This window comes from Tachypleus tridentatus, chromosome 4 (genome assembly GCF_004210375.1).
Source record: "Tachypleus tridentatus isolate NWPU-2018 chromosome 4, ASM421037v1, whole genome shotgun sequence".
Lineage (NCBI taxonomy): Eukaryota > Metazoa > Arthropoda > Merostomata > Xiphosura > Limulidae > Tachypleus > Tachypleus tridentatus.
This window is the reverse complement of record NC_134828.1, coordinates 12,765,187-12,787,728: the sequence shown is the minus strand read 5'-3', so window position 1 is coordinate 12,787,728 and position 22,542 is coordinate 12,765,187. Positions and strand designations below refer to the sequence as shown.

General features: G+C 32.2%; 1 pseudogene across 1 annotated transcript in view; it reads right to left on the bottom strand.

Annotated features, from left to right (window-relative positions):
* The window catches only part of LOC143248579 (rho GTPase-activating protein 39-like), a 70,215-nt pseudogene that overhangs the window by 19,348 nt on the left and 28,325 nt on the right, over nucleotides 1-22,542 (bottom strand). Inside the window, exons 3-12 of the transcript XR_013027053.1 lie at nucleotides 19,088-19,226; nucleotides 16,849-16,938; nucleotides 7,984-8,076; nucleotides 5,822-6,054; nucleotides 4,896-5,682; nucleotides 4,486-4,731; nucleotides 3,918-4,108; nucleotides 3,273-3,389; nucleotides 1,897-2,049; nucleotides 1,558-1,784 (exon numbers count right to left, since the gene is read on the bottom strand). The product of XR_013027053.1 is annotated as a rho GTPase-activating protein 39-like (transcript). The remainder of the gene's footprint in view (nucleotides 1-1,557; nucleotides 1,785-1,896; nucleotides 2,050-3,272; nucleotides 3,390-3,917; nucleotides 4,109-4,485; nucleotides 4,732-4,895; nucleotides 5,683-5,821; nucleotides 6,055-7,983; nucleotides 8,077-16,848; nucleotides 16,939-19,087; nucleotides 19,227-22,542) is intronic.

Here is a 22,542-nt window from a genome sequence, read left to right as displayed (position 1 = left end):
TTACTAGACTTCAGGAATTATAGATAAACTAGTTTCCTGGTGAGATGAAGAGATTACTAGACTTCAGGAATTATAAACTAGTTACCTGGTAAGATGAAGAGATTACTAGATTTCAGGAATTATAGATAAACTAGTTTCCTGGTGAGATGAAGAGATTACTAGACTTCAGGAATTATAGATAAACTAGTTACCTGGTGAGATGAAGAGATTACTAGACTTCAGGAATTATAGATAAACTAGTTTCCTGGTGAGATGAAGAGATTACTAGACTTCAGGAATTATAGATAAACTAGTTTCCTGATGAGATGAAGAGATTACTAGACTTCAGGAATAATATACTAGTTACCTGGTGAGATGAAGAGATTACTAGACTTCAGGAATTATAAACTAGTTACCTGATGAAATGAAGAGATTACTAGACGTCAGGAATTATAGATAAACTAGTTACCTGGTGAGATGAAGAGATTACTAGACTTCAGGAACTATAGATAAACTAGTTACCTGGTGAAATGAAGAGATTACTAGACTTCAGGAATTATAGATAAACTAGTTACCTGGTGAGATGAAGAGATTACTAGACTTCAGGAATTATAGATAAACTAGTTACCTGGTGAGATGAAGAGATTACTAGACTTCTGGAATTACAGATAAACTAGTTACCTGGTGAGATGAAGAGATTACTAGACTTCAGGAATTACAGATAAACTAGTTACCTGGTGAGATGAAAAGATTACTAGACTTCAGGAATTATAGATAAACTAGTTACCTTGTGACATGAAGAGATTACTAGACTTCAGGAATTATAGATAAACTAGTTACCTTGTGACATGAAGAGATTACTAGACTTCAGGAATTATAGATAAACTAGTTACCTTGTGACATGAAGATATTACTTGGTTGTTTTATAATTTAATGAGAAAGTATTTACCTTGTGACATGATTATTTTTTCCTTGTGAGAGAATATAGTTTAATCTTATTCTCAAATCAAGAAACTTTCCTGGAGAAATTATTCTACAAAAACGTATATACGTGAACTTTGTTGTTAAATATTTGTTTATTCAAGTAATGATAATAATGTCATATAAGAATCATTATCTTCAAATTTGATTTTTTAACTAGTTAAAACCTTGAACAAATTTGATTTTTTAACTAGTTAAAACCTTGAACAAATTTCATTTTTTCTCAAGATACCAATAAAAAACGACTACTCAAATACATGATAAACAAATAAGGTTGTGGTGCCAATAGTAACAAAACATGCAAAGTGAAAGAAGGTACAATTTTATTTCCATCTCTGCTTTCGGTGTGTTACATTTCATTTGAAAATTATAAAACCACAAAGCCACACCTTTCGATGTAATAAAATTCCTTTACAAATTTCCAAAATTAGGAGAAATAGAAAAATAAAAGATTCAGTTACATAAGTAAGACTGAAGTTTTACACTTAATGTTTTATTTAACTTTTTAAAATAATACTTTCACTTGAAATTAAAACATTCTTAGTGGAAATTAAAAAAGTGAAAATACATTCTTCAGGACAACTCAGGAAAAGTTACCTCTTCGGATTGTCATTTGTCTGACGACATATTTGGATATAAAGCTCATCTCGCAGAGCTTGTTTACTCCAACCCCTGGTGGCTATGTCTAGAGCCACAGCATCCACTGACTGTCCACTCTTGGCTTTGCGATCACCCATGTAGGTCTGAATCAGTTTAAAAACTTCACAAGCATCTCTTTTGAGTGCCTTGTCCGTGGTCATTATCATAGGTTTCCTGATTAAATCCTAAACATAGAACAGCATAAGCTCAATGAATCTCTACCAATTTTTTTTTCTTCCAAGTTTACTGGAAAAATGTTTACTAGCTCTACATTAGTTTGTACTAAAGGTCACTAACCTTTGACCAGGTCAACATATCCTGTATAGTAAATTTCTTCCTAAAAATTCCTTTCTTATGTCTGTTTAAATTATCTTGGGCATACTTTTCTATGTCACTTTCTGAAGGTGGTTTCTTGTCCTTATAGAAACCAGTTGTCATTTTACCACCAGCCTAAAAGAAAAATAAAACCCACAAGCAATGTGAATGTATCTCCTTAACAGCATGAAACATAGCACTCACACAAATAACGTAAGAGACAAAGAAAATTAAGATACTGGCACATTGTTGTTACTGTTGTTAACAGAAGATTCCAGTAGATTGAAATATATGTCAGGCTCTTAATAAGCTTGCTATAAGAAATAAAACTCCTGAAGACAACTAATTTTGTACTAGCAACACTACCTTCTACAAAAATACAAAAAACAATCAATAAAATAATATTAACTGGATAAAATAGGATGCAGCATCCTGTACAGGACATAAATATTCTCATACCAAAAACATTTTAGTGGCTTGAAACATGAATGTCGTGTAATGTCACCCATGTTATAAGAACACTGTTATGGTAGTTTGAAATATGAAGTATTGTTATATAACTAATTTTTTTCAAAAACAGTTCAAGTTGCGTGAAATATGAAAGTAACACCACCCATATTATTCAAACACTGTTCTAATGGCCTGAAAGATAACTAAAATATTGTCATACAACTTTCCAACACCACTGTTTGAGAAAGCAAAATAATTATAATTAACAAGTTATAAATTAATGTTATCAATCACTGTTTCCACAGCAATAATTATGACCAACATTTTATAATATTTTGTTATTAAATACTATTTTTAAAGTCAGAATTAACCACCACATTGTAACACCGTATTTAACACTTCTAAAGTCAAAATGATGTTAAGCAAGTTGTAACATTGCTGTTTACAAAGAAAGAGAAACAATCATCTTGTTTATAAAATGTTATTAAATATTATTTCTAAAGTTCAAATTATGAACAATATGTTGTAACACCAAACTGTAATTAAAATCTGTTTCCAGCAACAGAATGACAATCAATGTCTTGTAATGTAAATAACTGTTCAATTACTGTTATGTCTGCCATATCTCAGTTAGCCTGGAAAGCTCTGGTATTAGGCAAAAGGCCTTGTTGGTATTGGATACAGTAGATATACCATGTCTCACCTATTTGTTTTATATATTCTTCTTCACTTTCATTCAAAAACACTTATAAAAGTTTACTAAATCATAGAAGCCACAAAAAAAAAAATTAAAACTGTTTTAAGTTTGGAAATTTCTTATAAACAATTTACAACATCTTCTAACATGAATACAGAATAAGTGAAATTCATGAAAAAAAAGAAAGAGAATCTGTAGAGTAAATGTCTACCTGTCTGTGAAGAGAACCTGATATTACATGTCCTGGAACAGTCCCTTCTGTCATGCTAGATGCCATCATGGATGATGGACGTTGGTTATTTTCTTGACCCATGTCTGGCTGAAATGACTGAATGAAACAGATGAAAGTAAGATGTTAAATGTTAGAACAGTCAAACATAATAAACAATGACAGTAATAAATGGTACAAAAAACTCAACCATAGAAATACTTGCTTCTATTTAAACAACAACAACAAAACACTATCCAAACAAGTTCATTGTAGATATACCATTTAGATAATGGCAGTGATAGATACAAAATTCTCCACTTGAGGTTATCTACTTGAAGTACAGAATTAATTTTAACAAAGTTTCTCAAAAAGAAGGAAAAAGAAATAAAAGATTAAAACAAATAAAATAAAAACTGTCCAAAACCCTACTAGATCCTTTTAGTATCTAATTAACTAACAGAATAGACTTGTGACAGTTTCAACTCTATTCAAGACTGACAGAACTAAACACTCTTATATTTAACACACTTGTGATAATTTCAAGCCTACACAAGACTGACAAAACTTATCAATTTAACAGAAAAAAAAACAATTTGTCTTAAACCAAATACACAGTAAGACATATAACTTGAGAAAACAAGCCACCTGAGATTTCTCGAGAACTGGAGAGTATAACGGAGGAGACTCTGTGCGCTTACGACGAAGAGAAGCATGCTGCGTGTTTAACGCTAAGGACGACGGAGGAACAGGACCACCACGGTGTTGTAACACTGGTGAGGATGTGGAGAAGATACTACTATTGTCACTTTCACCAAAGTCCATTTCTAGCCTTGGATCTAAGCATCAAAGTTGCAGACATTCACTCGCATAATACAGAAAAACAAATTAAGCACTCTAGGTTTATGTAGAATAAAAACAAATTAAACACTCTAGGTTTATGTAGAATAAAAACAAATTAAGCACTCTAGGTTTATGTAGAATAAAAACAAATTAAGCACTCTAGGTTTATGTAGAATAAAAAATAGTGAAAAAAAGTGAAACTAAACAATTTAAAGGTTAATACAAAAATAAAAGACACTTCATTCAGTGTTTATGCTGTTTTCATTTACTCAAATTAACTTACAGAAATGTATTTAAGAATTTAATAAATGATATAAGTAACAAAAACAAAGAGTACAAGATGTATTATTAAGCAGAAAGCAGTTTTCCCTACCTAATAATTTATGACTAACTTTGTTTCTCAGTTGAGATGGTGATGTGAGAGGACCACAAAAGGTGTCACTGTCGTCATCATCGTCCAAAAATCTGGTCTCGTCCAGGTATTCTTGAGAAGATGAATCTTGATGACTCATTCCCTCATCATCAGCAAAGTCATCATCTTCATCACGTCTACACTCTGACTCATCACTCAGAGACAAAGAGTCTTTGTCATCAGCAAAAAGATCCCCAAACTTGTACCCTACAGCAAAGAAGAGATTTTCAATTGTTTGGTCTGTAATATAAATAAGGTATAATATTACTAAATCCTGTGTTTTGGGTTAAAAGTAAAAGTTATTTTTGACTGTTCACAAAAAAAACACTTTAAAAGGTTTATTATGTCTCATAATAAAAGAAGAAGCTAACCTGAAAGTTTGGCTTGTTCCAGTAAATAGTGCTGTAATGGTAACAGATATGAACCTTTTTCTGTGTCACCATCCCACAAACCAGGATAATCCAGGTTACTGTACAGTGGAGTTGGCTCATCATTGTGGGAAGTTCTTTCCTTAGCTTGCTGAGACTTGCTTGGGAAGGAGCTATTAAAGTAAGATTCCAGACAGACATCATCTTCTTCACCCTTTTTAGAGGAAGGGTATTGGGATTCCAGATTAGTTCGAGTCAACCACTTTGTAGGCGTCACGTTCCGTCCATGGTCTGCATGACTGGAGTCACATCCAAGAACGGGAGAGTCCGCAGACAACGTGGAACTATCAGGAGAGCTCTGTTTTCTTCTGAAAGACTCAATACTCACCTCTCTGCTCTTCAGTCTACTCGGATCAGTCAGAGATGGGCTGATACCTGAACTCTGTCTTCTGTCGGCACTAAACTTCTCTGAATACTTAGGAAGAACAGCATCTTCTCTCTGACTAGGAGACACTACTTCGCTTCTGTGTCGCCGATGAGGATATTCCAAATGACGTGATCTGCCCGACTGCCAACTTCCCGATCCTTAGAATACTGTCCGAGGGTTGCACCCCATTCACCCAGGTATGGTGAATCTATACTGTGGTGTTTCCATGAGCCAAGAGACTGTGAACATTCTAAATCTAGTGATGTCTGTCGAGTGAAGTCTGCTCCTGATTGATATCTGAGAACTTGCTGGGTAGAGTCTTCTAAGATAGATGGTTTTAGCTGAGACGAGAATTCTAGCTGTCTGTTGAAGAAGTAACGTAAATGGGTTAATTAGTAACATTTAACACACAAAGAAACCTTACATACTTAACATGAAACATAATGTTACAGTAGTAACTTATTAGCCATGAACTTAATACACACAAATATCTCTTGTATACCTGCTACTTTCTAGAGAGTTTCGACTCTGGGAAACAGAACTAGAATCACTAGAGCGTCCAGAATCTTGGGAGCGGGAAGGTTGGTAGTGCCAAGAAGTCTGACACGACTGGTCACCATTTGGCCTCTCTTCTTCCTGTGTGTCTCCATTGAAAAGTTGACCTGACGTAGGAGGATGAAGAGGTGAGGAAGGGCTTGGGGTGTGCTTGTGGTGGTGATGATGTCGATGATGGTGCTATAAAAAATAATGAAGTCACTGTTTTTAATGCATCAATTATACGAAACTACAATGAAGCAATCTTTAAATTATACAATGATGAATTTTCTACTACTGTTACATTTAATATTCATCATTATTCTTGTACTGATGGCAAAATGAATATAAATCCTAAAATAACTAATACATTCCTGCATGTTGAATCTAACAGTCTTTATACAGTTGCTTGTACTAAAACTTTTTTTTATACTATTACACATCAGTTTTACATCGTATGGAAAGTTCGTTTCTCTCTCATCTTCACATAAACACAGTTAAACAGATACAGAGACTGAAAACCCAAAACTACAAAACCCTGTTGTACCTTTTCTCAATTTTGTTCATCACAATTATATTTTTAACTAGTACCAAAAGGAACACTTCCAATTTAATCATTTTCAAATATCACATATTCAAGTAGGATAACAGCAGCAACAAAAAACCCAACAACTAATAGATGAACTACATTATATTTATGAAAACCCAAGGACTAATAGATGAACATTACATTTATGGAAAACCAACTAATAGATTAACTACATTATATTTATGAAAACCCAACAACTAATAGATGAACTACATTATATTTATGAAACATGGAAAATGGGTTTATTCTCATTTTATTTTAAAACCAGATCTCCAATTACTTAAAATATAGCAAAAGAAATAGTTGGGAAAAAAAATTCATAATGCAAATACCCTGAAGAATAATTAGGTACATGTAATAATTTTTTTGCTTCTTTTATACAGAAAACATCCTATATATATATAACCAGAAATATACCAAATACCCTGAAGACTGAACAATAATGTTTGACTTCTTGCTTTTGGTTTTAAACAGAAACCACCATATAGAAATATATATATGTACTTGAAAAACAAGTGATCTCACTGAGTACATTTGAACATTTAAACACTATGAGTGAATACAAAAGTGTTATGCAGTTTTCACAGTTCAGTATGTTGTCAGTACAATTACTTAATAACTTATCAAGTGCTCATAATAAAAGTGTACTAGAAGTTAGAGCAATCTTCTCATTTCTCTTTACATTAGAGTCTTTTTGATGTGTTTCAGGTACACTGATACTGATGTGTTTCAAGTACACTGATACAATATTTACTCAGAGTTGTCTTTTTAAGTATAGTTAATGTTTTAAACTTTCCCAAAGAAGTAGAAAGAAAAGTATGATTGGATAGCAGTTGAACCTACAAAACTGCTACTGGATAAAGAAAGAGGGTTGAAAGGCCCATTCAAGCTTAGCAAAAGCAACAATGTTTCAGAAGGAAAATGGTCTGAAGTTGTTTAAATCAAAGGATGTGGCAACAAGCAGCAGAAATAGAGGCAAAGGTTAAAGTTAGTTATGTAACCGATATCATACACTCTAGTACTTATGAATAATAAACACTATAGAACAAAAACACTTTCTAATACTGAACTACAAGCAAGAATGATCTAAACATTTCTAAAATAAAACTAGATCAAACTTTTCAGCATTCTGCACACAGTTACAAATTCAAATGGAAGTTAAGCTGTCATTAAAACAGATGTCTTAGTTAAAGACTCATTAGTTACAGATGTATAATAAAATAGAGCAGTATTATGCAAGTCTTATTACAAGCAAAAAGGAAAGTAGGTGAGGCTCATGCAAGTTTGTTTTTTTTGTACAAAAGCCACTGCTACAATGAGTAAACAAGTGTTCTTCCTGAAAGCTAGCAGAACAAATGAACAGGGGATTGAGTATCTGTCCGTTTCTGAACCAGTTACGTGCAATGAAAGTGACAACATACCAGTGAGAAAAACATTATAGCATCTCACATTTTCTCACCAGTAATAGGTAATGTTTGGTATGGACACAACAACGATACTCCAGTGTCCACTACAGCAACTTCATTTGCTGAAGTACTTACTTTACGTCGTAGTTGGGGTGAAGACACAGGGCTAGTTTGTGTTGACACACATACAGCTGACGATCTGATGAAGCAAGGAAGGTCTTCACGCATCTGCATTCAGAAGTTTACATTAAATATACAGTTCCTCTCTTCGTAAAGCTAAAATTTCTAACTTTATAAGGGGCATGAATAACTCACCCAGTATACAAAACTGATCTATACAGAATATTGGAAACTAATGATGTGCCAATTACCACATACCTTCATGGATAACGTTTTCTTTGTTATTAAATCCATCTTAATGTATGCTGCGTAAAATTTAAATAAACATATCTTCCTGATTATCTCTTCCTTGGGATTTGAAGTGTGATAAAGGAAGCAGTAAGAGTTAATCCTACTTTTCACAGAAATAATAGAAATAGATTTCTGGATTTCCTTATTTAAATTAAATATCCTATAAATAACCTCTAAGCACTGAGCTTGAGGTGTGCAACAAACTGGAAGTAAATACACGTTTAATCAATAACTATTAGTCAGTGGAATAACTTGGGATTAAATCATTAAGAACTAAAAATACAAATAAATCATTTACATATACAGTTTTGATGAAGTAATACAACAAATTATGGAAGTAAAAGGAAAAAAATATAAACAAGACACTTCTCTTAATTGTCACAATATCTTACTGCAGAAAGGCAAGACTTCTAACAACACTGCACTGAAAATTATTTACTGACGTGGCTTTGTTATAAGAAAACATACATACATACATACTGAAAAAGATAATGCTAAAACATCACATCAGTTTTAGCTTTATATGACAATGGTACAAACTATACAGCACTAAAGATGAATAAACTTCACTCCAGATGATAGTATTATATGACAACACTACACAGTATGCAGCAATGTTAGATGCAGATGATAGATGACAAAACTTGACAAAACTTCACTCCAGATGATAGTAGTATATGACAACACTACACAGTATCCAGTAATGTTAGATGACAAAACTTCACTTCAGATGATAGTATTATATGACAACACTACACAGTATGCAGCAATGTTAGATGACAAAACTTCCCTCCAGATGATAGTATTATATGACAACACTACACAGTATGCAGCAATGTTAGATGACAAAACTCCACTCCAGATGATAGTATTATATGACAACACTACACAGTATGCAGCAATGTTAGATGACAAAACTTCACTTGATGATAGTATTATATGACAACACTACACAGTATGCAGCAATGTTAGATGACAAAACTTCACTTGAATGATAGTATTATATGACAACACTACACAGTATGCAGCAATGTTAGATGATATAACTTCACTTGAGATGATAGTATTATATGACAACACTACACAGTATGCAGCAATGTTAGATGATAAAACTTCACTTGAATGATAGTATTATATGACAACACTACACATTATACAGCAATGTTAGATGATAAAACTTCACTTGAATGATAGTATTATATGACAACACTACACAGTATGCAGAAATGTTAGATGATAAAACTTCAATTGAATGATAGTATTATATGACAACACTAGATATTATACAGCAATGTTAGATGATAAAACTTCACTTGAATGATAGTATTATATGACAACACTACACAGTATGCAGCAATGTTAGATGATAAAACTTCACTTGAATGATAGTATTATATGACAACACTACATATTATACAGCAATGTTAGATGATATAACTTCACTTGAATGATAGTATTATATGACAACACTACATATTATACAGCAATGTTAGATGATATAACTTCACTTGAATGATAGTATTATATGACAACACTACACAGTATGCAGCAATGTTAGATGACAAAACTTCACTTGAATGATAGTATTATATGACAACACAACACAGTATGCAGCAATGTTAGATGATATAACTTCACTTGAATGATAGTATTATATGACAACAATACACAGTATGCAGCAATGTTAGATGATAAAACTTCACTTGAATGATAGTATTATATGACAACACTACATATTATACAGTAATGTTAGATGATAAAACTTCACTTCAGTTGATAGTATTATATGACAACACTAGATATTATACAGTAATGTTAGATGATAAAACTTCACTTGAATGATAGTATTATATGACAACACTACATATTATACAGTAATGTTAGATGATAAAACTTCACTTCAGTTGATAGTATTATATGACAACACTAGATATTATACAGTAATGTTAGATGATAAAACTTCACTTGAATGATAGTATTATATGACAACACTACACAGTATCCAGTAATGTTAGATGACAAAACTTCACTCCAGATGATAGTATTATATGACAACACTACATATTATACAGCAATGTTAGATGATAAAACTTCACTTGAATGATAGTATTATATGACAACACTACACAGTATGCAGTAATGTTAGATGACAAAACTTCACTTGAATGATAGTATTATATGACAACACTACACAGTATGCAGCAATGTTAGATGATAAAACTTCACTTGAATGATAGTATTATATGACAACACTACACAGTATCCAGTAATGTTAGATGATATAACTTCACTTCAGTTGATAGTTTAGGACGTTACTCCATACGTCAGTGTTATTCTCCACCACAAACAGTGTTAAATTACACAACCTACTTTTGCATCGTTATAGTCCACGTCTGCCAAGCGTGTTTCTTGATAAAAGACCAGCATCATAGTTTCCATTTCAAAAGATCTTATCATCAGGCTGTCATGCCCAAATCACAAAGTCCTCCCTGCATGCCATCCATGGGCTAAATAGTCTAGAATTCAACAGTTTCCCAATGTACTTATTACTATTTCAATTGCACAGAAATCCAAATGTGTTCCCTTTGACAACTTACTCGGTATGTCTTCATATGGAACAGTGATTGTATTTTCCAACTGCTTAAAGTATATTTACCATGTGCACACACAACCGTTTAGCATCACTTCTGAATAGAGAATTTTCTTGGTTGTGTTCCAAACTAATATAACCTAATAACACATGTTGGTCAAAGATGTAGATTAAACTGGACCTCCCTTGAACTTAGACTCTGAGATTTAACAATTTATGGAAAACCAAGTTTTTGTATCTTCTGTTGTTTGGCTATATAATATGAAGAACTGAATAGTGGCCAATAATACTTTTTCTTCACTTCACCTATTTAGTGTACAGGTTTTTCTCATGGTAACTACAAAGCACATTGCCACTAATGATATGTTTCATGTTGCCTGACAGCTTTTGCCACTGATCTTTGTGATTGTGGATCCTTACCTGTTTCATCATACCAAACTTTACATACCATGACTGGGGCATGAATTACTGCAAGCCTATTTCTAGATGGTCCTTGTTCTCCTTGTTGATAAACATTTTTTGATTTTCCAATACCATCAGGTACATGGGATATTCATAATAATATTATTGCACAGTACTATCTACTAGCAACAATTAATAATATTATCGTACAGTACTACCTACGAGCAACAACTAATAATATTATCGTACAGTACTACCTACGAGCAACAACTAATAATATTATAGTACAGTACTACCTACGAGCAACAACTAATAATATTATTTTACAGTACTACCTACGAGCAACAACTAATAATATTATTTTACAGTACTACCTACGAGCAACAACTAATAATATTATCATACAGTACTACCTACGAGCAACAACTAATAATATTATCATACAGTACTACCTACGAGCAACAACTAATAATATTATCATACAGTACTACCTACGAGCAACAACTAATAATATTATCATACAGTACTACCTACAAGCAACAACTAATAATATTATCATACAGTACTACCTACGAACAACAACTAATAATATTATCATACAGTACTACCTACGAGCAACAACTAATAATATTATCATACAGTACTACCTACGAGCAACAACTAATAATATTATCATACAGTACTACCTACAAGCAACAACTAATAATATTATTTTACAGTACTACCTACGAGCAACAACTAATAATATTATTTTACAGTACTACCTACGAGCAACAACTAATAATATTATTATACAGTACTACCTACGAGCAACTAACTAATATTATTTTACAGTACTACCTACGAGCAACAACTAATATTATTTTACAGTACTACCTACGAGCAACAACTAATAGTATTATTTTACAGTACTACCTACGAGCAACAACTAATATTATTTTACTGTACTACCTACAAGCAACAACTAATAATATTATTTTACTGTACTACCTACGAGCAACAACTAATAATATTATTGCACAGTACTACCTGCTAGTAACAACTAAGCAATAATAATATTATTACATGTCAGTTTAACAACTAAACAACTCAGATGGTATTATTTGTCAGTACTACCTACTAGTAACAACTAAACAATACTCAGATGGTAATATTATTGTCAGTACTACCTGCTAGTAACAACTAAACAATACTTCAGATGGTAATATTATATGTCAGTATTACCTACTAGTAACAACTAAACAATACTTCAGATGGTAATATTATATGTCAGTATTACCTACTAGTAACAACTAAACAATACTTCAGATGGTAATATTATATGTCAGTACAACCTACTAGTAACAACTAAACAATACTTCAGATGGTAATATTATATGTCAGTACAACCTACTAGTAACAACTAAACAATACTTCAGATGGTAATATTATATGTCAGTATTACCTACTAGTAACAACTAAACAATACTTCAGATGGTAATATTATATGTCAGTATTACCTACTAGTAACAACTAAACAATACTTCAGATGGTAATATTATATGTCAGTATTACCTACTAGTAACAACTAAACAACACTTCAGATGGTAATATTATATGTCAGTATTACCTACTAGTAACAACTAAACAACACTTCAGATGGTAATATTATATGTCAGTACAACCTACTAGTAACAACTAAACAATACTTCAGATGGTAATATTATATGTCAGTACAACCTACTAGTAACAACTAAACAATACTTCAGATGGTAATATTATATGTCAGTATTACCTACTAGTAACAACTAAACAATACTTCAGATGGTAATATTATATGTCAGTATTACCTACTAGTAACAACTAAACAATACTTCAGATGGTAATATTATATGTCAGTATTACCTACTAGTAACAACTAAACAATACTTCAGATGGTAATATTATATGTCAGTATTACCTACTAGTAACAACTAAACAATACTTCAGATGGTAATATTATATGTCAGTATTACCTACCAGTAATAACTAAACAATACTTCAAATGGTAATATTATATGTCAGTATTACCTACTAGTAACAACTAAACAATACTTCAGATGGTAATATTATATGTCAGTAGTACCTACTAGTAACAACTAAACAATACTTCAGATGGTAATATTATATGTCAGTACAACCTACTAGTAACAACTAAACAATACTTCAGATGGTAATATTATATGTCAGTACAACCTACTAGTAACAACTAAACAATACTTCAGATGGTAATATTATATGTCAGTATTGCCTACTCGTAACAACTAAACAATACTTCAGATGGTAATATTATATGTCAGTACAACCTACTAGTAACAACTAAACAATACTTCAGATGGTAATATTATATGTCAGTACAACCTACTAGTAACAACTAAACAATACTTCAGATGGTAATATTATATGTCAGTACAACCTACTAGTAACAACTAAACAATACTTCAGATGGTAATATTATGTCAGTACAACCTACTAGTAACAACTAAACAATACTTCAGATGGTAATATTATATGTCAGTATTACCTACCAGTAATAACTAAACAATACTTTAAATGGTAATATTATATGTCAGTATTACCTACTGGTAACAACTAAACAATACTTCAGATGGTAATATTATATGTCAGTACAGCCTACTAGTAACAACTAAACAATACTTCAGATGGTAATATTATATGTCAGTATTACCTACTAGTAACAACTAAACAATACTTCAGATGGTAATATTATATGTCAGTATTACCTACTAGTAACAACTAAACAATACTTCAGATGGTAATATTATATGTCAGTATTACCTACTGGTAACAACTAAACAATACTTCAGATGGTAATATTATATGTCAGTACAACCTACTCATAACAACTAAACAATACTTCAGATGGTAATATTATATGTCAGTACAACCTACTCGTAACAACTAAACAATACTTCAGATGGTAATATTATATGTCAGTATTGCCTACTCGTAACAACTAAACAATACTTCAGATGGTAATATTATATGTCAGTACATACCTACTACTAGTAACAACTAAACAATACTTCAGATGGTAATATTATATGTCAGTATTACCTACTAGTAACAACTAAACAATACTTCAGATGGTAATATTATATGTCAGTACAACCTACTAGTAACAACTAAACAATACTTCAGATGGTAATATTATATGTCAGTACAACCTACTAGTAACAACTAAACAATACTTCAGATGGTAATATTATATGTCAGTACAACCTACTAGTAACAACTAAACAATACTTCAGATGGTAATATTATATGTCAGTACAACCTACTAGTAACAACTAAACAATACTTCAGATGGTAATATTATATGTCAGTACAACCTACTAGTAACAACTAAACAATACTTCAGATGGTAATATTATATGTCAGTATTACCTACTAGTAACAACTAAACAATACTTCAGATGGTAATATTATATGTCAGTACAACCTACTAGTAACAACTAAACAATACTTCAGATGGTAATATTATATGTCAGTATTACCTACTAGTAACAACTAAACAATACTTCAGATGGTAATATTATATGTCAGTATTACCTACTAGTAACAACTAAACAACTAAACAATACTTCAGATGGTAATATTATATGTCAGTACAACCTACTAGTAACAACTAAACAATACTTCAGATGGTAATATTATATGTCAGTACAACCTACTAGTAACAACTAAACAATACTTCAGATGGTAATATTATATGTCAGTATTACCTACTAGTAACAACTAAACAATACTTCAGATGGTAATATTATATGTCAGTACAACCTACTAGTAACAACTAAACAATACTTCAGATGGTAATATTATATGTCAGTATTACCTACTAGTAACAACTAAACAAAACTTCAGATGGTAATATTATGTCAGTACAACCTACTAGTAACAACTAAACAATACTTCAGATGGTAATATTATATGTCAGTACAACCTACTAGTAACAACTAAACAATACTTCAGATGGTAATATTATATGTCAGTACAACCTACTAGTAACAACTAAACAATACTTCAGATGGTAATATTATATGTCAGTATTACCTACTAGTAACAACTAAACAATACTTCAGATGGTAATATTATATGTCAGTACAACCTACTAGTAACAACTAAACAATACTTCAGATGGTAATATTATATGTCAGTATTACCTACTAGTAACAACTAAACAATACTTCAGATGGTAATATTATATGTCAGTATTACCTACTAGTAACAACTAAACAATACTTCAGATGGTAATATTATATGTCAGTACAACCTACTAGTAACAACTAAACAATACTTCAGATGGTAATATTATATGTCAGTACAACCTACTAGTAACAACTAAACAATACTTCAGATGGTAATATTATATGTCAGTATTGCCTACAACCGTAACAACTAAACAATACTTCAGATGGTAATATTATATGTCAGTACAACCTACTAGTAACAACTAAACAATACTTCAGATGGTAATATTATATGTCAGTACAACCTACTAGTAACAACTAAACAATACTTCAGATGGTAATATTATATGTCAGTATTACCTACTAGTAACAACTAAACAACACTTCAGATGGTAATATTATATGTCAGTACAACCTACTAGTAACAACTAAACAATACTTCAGATGGTAATATTATATGTCAGTATTACCTACTAGTAACAACTAAACAATACTTCAGATGGTAATATTATATGTCAGTACAACCTACTAGTAACAACTAAACAATACTAAACAATTCAGATGGTAATATTATATGTCAGTACAACCTACTAGTAACAACTAAACAATACTTCAGATGGTAATATTATATGTCAGTACACAACCTACTAGTAACAACTAAACAATACTTCAGATGGTAATATTATATGTCAGTATTACCTACTAGTAACAACTAAACAATACTTCAGATGGTAATATTATATGTCAGTATTACCTACTAGTAACAACTAAACAATACTTCAGATGGTAATATTATATGTCAGTATTACCTACTAGTAACAACTAAACAATACTTCAGATGGTAATATTATATGTCAGTATGTCAGTACCTACTAGTAACAACTAAACAATACTTCAGATGGTAATATTATATGTCAGTATTACCTACTAGTAACAACTAAACAATACTTCAGATGGTAATATTATATGTCAGTATTATCCTACTAGTAACAACTAAACAATACTTCAGATGGTAATATTATATGTCAGTACAACCTACTAGTAACAACTAAACAATACTTCAGATGGTAATATTATATGTCAGTACAACCTACTAGTAACAACTAAACAATACTTCAGATGGTAATATTATATGTCACTATTACCCACTGACAAGTCTTAAAGCTAATACTTTCCACGATAAGGCAATTTTAAATATCTTCATTAAGAGATTCAATAAGTTTAGTTCTAGATAATAAGAACATTCTTAGGCCTTCTTATTCTACATATGAAAGACTCCAGCTCCTATATTCTGCATCAAAACTTAATACCACTAAATGACAACAGTGTTTCTTACATAGCAGTGCTACCTTTCAAGTAAAAACTTACAAGTCCTTTTGTAGAGGTCTGTGTGCCCACCGACTCCTTCTTGACCCCTGTTTTTTCTTCGTCCAGTACTTCTGTATTTTGTTTAAGAGTCTGAAAAAATAAGAAAAATGAGATGAAATTTCATCACAGAGCACAGTACCTTAGATAAAATTTTATTAGCTATTATGTCACACTTGCAATATCACTGGCTGTGGAAATTGCTCAGTGTCTTATTTAAATAATTAAAACAGTTGAAAACAACATACAATGTGTTATCTTCTGAATCATAATAATGATAACAATTTAATAAAACAAACAATGTTCTTTACTACATGAAGCTAATAACAACACCCAATGTTTGTTCTTTCTGAATGAAACTACAAAATAAAGTTCATCCAATAATACAGGTTATCTATCAATAAATTAAGAATTTGAGAGACTCAAAATAAAGGTAACATTCATGGCTAAAAAAATGTAAACTGTGACACAAATGTATTCACAAGTGTTCATATTGTGCTTTTCAAGTGTATGCACAATATCTTCAGTAAAAAAGATGTCAGACTTACAAGTTTCAAATCAGGCTAAAATTAATTCAAAACAATCATGTTTATCATGCCATCCATTACACAACATCATCAGTACAATGTCATAACTCACAATCTGGAAACATGAGGAAATTGTGAAGCAAGGAACAGAAAGGAAGCAGATTAAAAAAGTAAAAATGATATTTATATTTTCATCACGTATATGTCAATTATTATTTCAATGCCATCTTTCACAGTTGATTCATAAGTTAAGATTAGATTTTTTGTTTCTGTTGTTAGAACAAAATTCCTTCTCTTCTAAACTGATATAAACCTACTTCAGCTTTCTATTCAGTTCCAATTTTATAACCTCCTAGAATTAGAAAGAGAAATCACTATATTATCCATCAAGCCTTTCCATTCTCCATAAACATTTTGTCATAATGTTATTTTAGAAATCCAAGACCACTAAGTCAATAAACATTTAAACGTTTGTCCAAGGTCTGCTTAACACGGGTTACAATTTTTTTTTAAATAATTAAAGAAACACATACAAATATCAAATAATACTCACTGATCTGAGCCGTAATGAAAGAGGCCTGAAAGGAGTTGATTCTTACAACTCTACCGGTAATAACACCATAACGGAAAATACAACTATTAAACATAGTATCAAACTGCCATGGTTACTTTCAATATGCCAATTATCTAGCAGTGTAGATATATTCATAATATGTATGAAACTAATAAGAAATGTGAGTACATTAACTGCCTTGTATAAATATAACCATGCCATGTAAGTCATTAGATGCTAAAGATTTGAGGGTTGTTTTTTTTTTCATAACTTAGTTACAGATGTCATGTAAAAGTGAACCTTCAGTGGGATGTCACCATAAGATGTACTGGTCTTACACTGTGTTTACTGATTATTATTGTCTACCAGGGTCAGGGTTTTATTACACCTACAGTGTTTTATGAAAGGGTGTACTGTACTTCAAAATGTTTGAGAGATTTGATACAGACATAGGAACTAGTTAGAAAAGGAACAGAAGTTTTATAGTACCAGCACTGTACACTGATCACCAGATAGATGGAGCAAAGAAAAAAATTAGGTTTTCTGCAGGGAACATCACTCATATCTTTCTTCATGTTTATCTTCCTAAATAAAAGGCTACTAGTAATAATGTAACAATTAAGTTAGCATTATATTAATCCACGTCAATTTTAGTATAATAACAAGATAATTTTAAGATCCTTAAAAGCCTTTACAAAATTAGTACTAACTGCTTTTGTGGCACACAGAACAACTGTACTGTAATTAATACAAGAACTCATGAATTCTTTTAATATATTGTACAGTTCAGATAACTATTATCATACCATATTAAAACATCATCCCATCTAATATCACGTCCAAGTGAGATTTTTCCGTGTTGAAATATTATAGACTAAACTGCATTTTATGTCTTAATCCTGGCTCTGAAATTCAAGGAAAAAGTGAATTTTTTGTATCAAATCATTACTTACCCTTTGTCCAGTGTTTCTGACCTTCAGTTGTGACCTAATGACCATCATTGTACTAAAAGTTTACAACTTTAACAAATATATTAACACTCAGTGATAAACAGATGTATTTAACTAAACAGTAAACAGCATTTTCTTCTTATTAAAGAAAATGGAAGGTGGATGTCTCCAAACAAATGTGTACATAAATATTACATAAACTAGGATGTCACCTGGAGTTTTGCCAAGGGAATGATGTCACAGTTCTGTGGCCTATGCCACACTGTCTTCTGGCTTGTAGCATTGTAGTAGTAAAACCTGGAAGTGTTCTGGTCAAAAAGTTCCCACCACTGGTTGTCATCTGTCTTTTTACTGCAGGACAATTACAATTGAATGGCATTATTGTAATAAAATAATATAGACTACAATTTAAGTTGGTGTACAATAACAAAGATCTAACAGTTATAATAAAACAATGTGGACTATATTTTTGGTGATGAGCAAATAATTGTAACTCTGCTGTCACGAAATACGGTCAACAAATTAGGTTTTTTAATTATTTTTTTACATTTTTTTAAATTTTCACCTCGAAATAAAATAACATTTAATTTGGTTTAAAATTCTATAATTTTCACAATCACAAAAGTACTCAAAGTTCAATAATAATAATGGAGAACATTAAGAAGCTACAGATCAAAATCAACAGACATATATTATTTGTTATTTACAGGGTGTTTCCAGATGGAAACAAGTACTACTGAATAAAAACTAGTTTCTCTGATGACTTTATGTTACACCCATGTACATATAATTGTTAATTATCACCAGGTAAAAGTGTTATATTGTTACAAACGTATAACATGTGATACAAAATCTTATTTTAATTCATGTTTCACTGTCTTCAATACTGAAACAATGAACAGGCATAATATACAACAAAAACCAGTTGAAAAACAATTTTGTGTGCGTCTATTCTATGTTTAAATGAATATTTAAAGTCATCGGTTTAATCTTCATAACGTTTCTAACTACAGTTTCTACCGACTTATCACCATCCCGAGCTTAATTACAAATGCACACAAAAACAATTTGATACAAGCAAAAAAATAATCAGTTACTAGAGCTAGTACTAGATGGCGCTTAAGTCATACAACAAAATAGTTATTAATTTGCATTACTTAAAATTTAAAATGCCAGGTGGTTTACACCTAAATGTAAATAAATTCAAAGAGGAACCCGGTCGACTTTCAACATCACAATCAGACGATGGTGTGGCGCCAACATCAAGGGCTGAGCTTTGACGAATCCCGCCATCACCAGGGGTCCACCCAAACTACTACACAGAACACCCAGGAGAAGTCATTAACAAGGAGGACCTACTGTAAAGAGATTCCACACTAGTACCTGTAGCCCCTATACTGATTCTAGCGGACAGGATGCCGAACCAAAGTGTCTTAGCGAACTACCACTGAACACTATAATTAGAGACAAGTGGGAGAAGGGGGGGTTCGTTGTAAGCTGTCTTAGCGAACTACCATAGAATCCTGTTATTAATGACAAGTGGGAGACGGGGAATTCATTGCAAGCTGCACAATATACATCGAAAACGAATAAATTAAAACTACCACAGCATTTTATTCCCAATATTTCTCCAAACACGAGACTGTGGGCAGCAGATGGCACTCTCAGATTAGATAATATAAAGTAGGTCCACAGCCATAATTAATAATAAAAGAATGACAAACGTTCCACTATAATATAAAACAGCTGATAATATCGTAAAATAGTATGCAATGATTTACAAATATTTAAACATACTGCCCACACAAGAAACACTGCAGCACAGAAGCACAATCATACGTATGGAGGAACAATGTTAACTCCTAATATTAATTAGATAAAGTAAAAAAAATATAACACAATGTAAATAGTTTTTAATTTCGCGTAAAGCTTCACGAGAGCTATCTGCGCTAGCCGTCCCTAATTTAGCAGTGTAAGACTGCAAATAAGGCAGCTAGTCATCACCACCCACCGCCAACTCTTGGGCTTCTCTTTTTACCAATGAATAGTGAGATTGACCGTAACATTAAAATGCCCCCACAGCTGAAAGGGCGAGCATATTTAATGCGACGGGGATTCGAACCCGCGTTCCCTCAGATTACGAGTCGAACGCCTTAACCCACCTGGTCATGCCGGGCCCCATGTGACCAACCATGGTCACATGGAACGGTTTAAGATCCATCTCCCTATTTTTATACCAGAACAGTATTTCTTAGGTAAGTTTCACTACAGTGCCACGTAGTGTACATTTCAGGCAACTTTGCTTGACTAACGGCAATACACAGAACCAACAGATGTTATTTTCCTTTTTTTCCCCACTAATAAGGTTGAAAAAATCACAAGCTAATTTTCTGATTAATTTTTATACTCACGAAAAACAGTCAAAATTGAGATAATCAATTAAAAACTCCACCTGGTGAGGTAGCCTCCAGTTTTTACATGTAAAACGAAACTATTTTTGTAGCAATAACACTATTCATCAATCAGTCTGTATTTTGTGACAGTAAAGGCTGGAAACGCCCCTTTCTTAGCAGGGATAAGTAACCTCTTTCTGTCGGTCAGAACTCCTATCTAATCCCTCACTGACTGTGAAGATTTGTTACCACTGTTTCTCGTTGGATTCGTGATTTCACGAAGACCACTGCCAAACCACGTCACAACTTGATGATGTCAGGGTTAACTTCACCGTCACAAGATGGGACTACAGTAGATCACCCGCGACACATTGTGGAATCTACTTTTTACAGATATGTTAAGTTACATATAAACCGGTCACAAAACGATTTTGTTGTTGTTTTATTTAGAATGTTCGCGCAAAACAACATAGAGGAGCTAACTGCGAATGGCAATTCTTGACTTTTGAATTCGCTGAGCTGAAGAAAGGCAGCTAATGAACAGCACCCACCGCTAACTCTTGGGCTACCCTTATCCGAAAGAATAGTTGGATTGAACGTCACTCGTACAGCATACCCACGGCCCTGAAAGTGGAGAGTGCATTTTTGAGACAGTGAGCTATGAACCGTGAACCCTAAGATTCACAGTCTGAGCACGATAGCCACTTAGCCACGCCCGGCCTATTACGACTAACAAATCTGGTATATTAGTGTACGTTGAATGCAGTAACGTCTTACCTTTAGGTAGAAGTAAGCAGATAAAGAGCATGTAATCTCAAGACAATGAAACGCTATAGTACAGAAAGAAAAACAAAGTTATATGTTCTACATATACAAGTTACTTACTTACCTTTGCCGTGTATGTACGCCAACGTCTGAAAACACGTGCCCACCTACATCTGTATTTATGAGCTTACGTAACCATTATAAAAGTTATTCGGCGGAAAACCGTTTAAATAAATAAAAAAAGATAAAATAAACCATATATTTATATTTAGTTTCACGCAGAAATGCGTTGAGGCTTATTTATTTTGAAACTTTAGAGCTTTTAGTAGCAGTGAAACACGGGTTAAATACAAACACATAACATTCACCCTTATTCTGGAACATTCTGGTACAGCAAGTTACGTGTGTAAATAATATGAAAATAAGGTAAACAAAAATATTGCCCTTAAAATTTCTTTACTTTCTAATAATCAATAGCATAGATAAGACTAGTTCCTCGCTGGAACAGC